This window comes from Myotis lucifugus, unplaced genomic scaffold (assembly GCF_000147115.1).
Source record: "Myotis lucifugus unplaced genomic scaffold, Myoluc2.0 scaffold_1927, whole genome shotgun sequence".
NCBI classification, from domain to species: Eukaryota; Metazoa; Chordata; class Mammalia; order Chiroptera; family Vespertilionidae; genus Myotis; species Myotis lucifugus.
This window is the reverse complement of record NW_005872975.1, coordinates 30,214-33,609: the sequence shown is the minus strand read 5'-3', so window position 1 is coordinate 33,609 and position 3,396 is coordinate 30,214. Positions and strand designations below refer to the sequence as shown.

At 48.7% G+C, this 3,396-nt stretch overlaps 1 pseudogene; it reads left to right on the top strand.

The window, feature by feature from the left end:
• The first annotated feature begins 489 nt into the window (after window positions 1-489).
• LOC102434174 lies at window positions 490-938 on the top strand (annotated as a pseudogene).
• Window positions 939-3,396: the final 2,458 nt, after the last annotated feature.

The window sequence follows — 3,396 nt, the reverse complement described above, 5'->3', positions numbered from 1 at the left end:
CCTCTTGACATACTTTCCTGCCCCTTTCCCCACTTGATTGGTTAAGTCTTGCTTATCTTTCAAGTCAGCCTAAGACTGAACTTCCTTCGTGAGCTCTCATCACAGACTAACTCAGGCTGCCTGCTAAGTGTCCTATACACCCACAGCACATATCACAGTGCATTTCTCTCTCCTGATAACCTGCCCAGACCCCCACCAGACTATCAGTTCCATTGGGACAGAGTCTGTCTATATGACTGTCTGTATGCACCTCTTCAGCCTCGAGTTGATACCCAACAAAAATGTGTTGAAAGAATGGATGGATGGATGGATGGATGGATGGATGGGTGGGTGGGTGGATGGGATGCCCATATGAAAATTTATAAAGTCCACATCGGAGAGTCTCCTTCCAGCATGTTCTGGAGCTGGTCCCTGGTTCTTCAGCTAGGACAGATGAGGGCCATCGATCAGGTAACAAGGCAAAGAAGTGAACAGGGAGGGGGGAGTGCTTCCGGATAGGAACGAGGTGACCTGACTGCCACAGGAATCTGTGGCGACAGCAGCCATGGGGGCGCACCTGGCCAGGCGCTACCTGGATGATTCCTCAGGGGAGCCAGACCCCCTGCGAATGCCCACCTTCCCACCCATGGCTTCCTCGGGTGCAAGGAGTGCAAGATGGTGGCCACACAGCAGCAGATGAACGATGCACAGCTGGTGGTTCAGCAGCGAGACTACTGCGCCCACTACCTTATCCTGCTGCTCAAATGCAAGCACGACAGCTTCTCCAACTTCCTGGCCTGCAGCACGACTGGGACTTCCGCAAGCACCTGGACTAGGTGATGCTCAAGTGGAAGAAGCAGCGGGAGCAGAGGGAGGTAGATCTGGCCAGAAACCAGGGGTCCAGCCAGGTGGCCATGTTGTGGGGCCCGCCCACCACCCTTGGACGAGTGGAGAAATAGAAGCCTCAGGCCCTTAGGCCCCTCCCCCAAAGAAGAGAAGTGAATAGGTTTTCCCCACCATCAAGACTGAGAAGAGGAGATAGGGAGTAACCCTTCCCGAGCTGGCCCTGCCCATCTGCCCTGGCTGCTGGAGCTATGCAGGGATCCAGCCAATGCTCTGATGCTGGCCATGAAGACTTGGAGGCGTTGGGGACACATTTGCTGCTTGGTAATGCAGGGAGGAGGTTCCCGGGCTGACTGTATCTACATCAAGTGGTTGCTTCCCACACTGGCCCGACTAGGGCCAGGGATCAAATCTGCAAATCAGGTACATACTCTTGACTGGGAATCGAACCTGAGACCCTTCAGGGTGCGGGCTGACACTCTAACCACTGAGTCACACGGGCCAGGGTGATAAACCTTCCGTTTTGTATAACTGTTTGGAGCACCCTTCTAGTTGCTAGATGAGATGCTGCCTAATTCATGAATGACTTAATAAAGCCAATTAGATCTTCAAATTCACTCCATTGAATTTTGTTCTTTAACAGATGTGGTGGCAGCATTGAGACCAAAGTAAACTTCTGATGGTTTTGGGGGACAAGAAACATAAGCATGGCCCCCCACAAGCCCCACTATCTTTCTCGCCGTTTCCTAGGGCTGCCGTGGAATCAGCCCCCAGATTCCACCCTGCTCTAGGTTTGAGCTCCATCCTGTCTTGTGTTCAAGCTCCCGATTTGAATGACTTGCCTTTCCAGGGCAGGTAAGCTTGAGGTGGTGGTGGTTCTGCCCAGAGCAAGCCCCTAGACAGGCAGGTTAGTAAGAAGCTAGAAAAATTCCTTGGCAAGTGGAACTGGGAAACAGACAGATAGTTAAACAAGGCCAAGCAATTTACAGGCAGCTTATAAATCACAGTCTTATCTTCCCTAACCAAGGACCCTTAGGAGCAAATGGTTTACACATTCCAGACCGTGCCAGGGGCAGACCCGCCTTGGTCCCGGGTCTTTTCTGGTGACAAGACCACAATTTCCCAGTGGAAAACCCCAGGCCTGAGCTCTATCCTTGGATTCCACGATGGGAACTGCTGACGATTCAGTCCGCAATTCCCCAAATGTTTGGAATCAGCCCCCAGATTCCACGCTGAGAACTGTTGGTGGCAGCTGCAGTTCTCCATTTATTTTGAAATCAGTCCACAATCCTCATTCCTTGGGATTTTTTGGTTCAATCCTTTTCCCCATTCAAGGTTCCATGGGAATTGGTGGTGGTTACCAGCCGGAGTAGACTGGGTCCAACTTAAGAACTGACCTGGGTTCAATTTAAGAACCAGACTGGGTCCAGGATTGGACTAGGTCTGATTTGAGCTGCACTGGGTCCAGCAGGAGGTCTCAGGTGAATATTAAGAAACAGGATCCACCCAGCCGGTGTAGCTCAGTGGTTGAGTGTTGACCTATGAACCAGGAGGTTGCCAGTCGATTCCCTGTTAGGGCACATTCTTGGGTTGCGGGCTCGATCCCCAGTGGGGGTCATGCAGGAGGCAGCCAATCAATGATTCTCTCTCATCATTGATGTTTCTCTCTCTCTCCCTCTCCCTTCCTCTCTGAAATCAATAAATGAAAGAAATAAAAGAAAGAAAGAAAGAAAGAAAGAAAGAAAGAAAGATTTATATCTAAAGAACCAAGTGTACCACCTTCTAGCATACTTGCTTATTTTATGTTTAAGAACCACAGTCCTGGAAGCTGCAGATATTTGCAAAGGAGGCAAAATCTTGCTGGACACAGCATAGAGTTGGCAATCTTGCTGGACACAGCATAGAGTTGGCAATGTCCATTGCAAGGAGTATTCCAGTTAAACAAAATCATTTAATGGTTAGAGTGTCAGCCCTTCGACTGAAGGGTCTCAGGTGCGATTCTGGTCAAGGGCATGTTGCAGGTTCCATCCCTAGTCCCGGTCAGGGTGCATGCGGGAGGCAACCAGTCAATGTTTCTCTCTCTCTGTTTCCCCCCCCTCCCTTCCACTCTCCCTAAAATCAATGGGGAAAACATATCCTCAGGTGAAGATTAACAAAAAAATAAAATAAAAAATAAAAACTGCATTTGAATGTAACGGTTTCCAAACTGAGCAAACAGAATGATATACTTATTTTAATTCACATGAAGAAGCTTACAAAAGCCTTTAGTATTCCAAAAGAGCTTTATTAAGATTCATTACAAAAGGCTAATGAAAAATTAAAGAGGTATCTAAGACAAATAATAGGATAGATGTGACTCCTACTGCTTCCTATCCCTTACTTTCTTAAAAAAAAAAAAAGATTTTTTAAAATTGATTTTTAGAGAGGGAGAGAGAGAAACATGGATGTGAGAGTGAAACATCGATCGGCCCCCTCCCAGGGATTGAGCCCTGACCGGGAATCAAACCAGAAACCTTTCGGTGCACAGGATGCCGCCCAACCAACTAAGCCACACTAGCCAGGGCTACCCCTTAC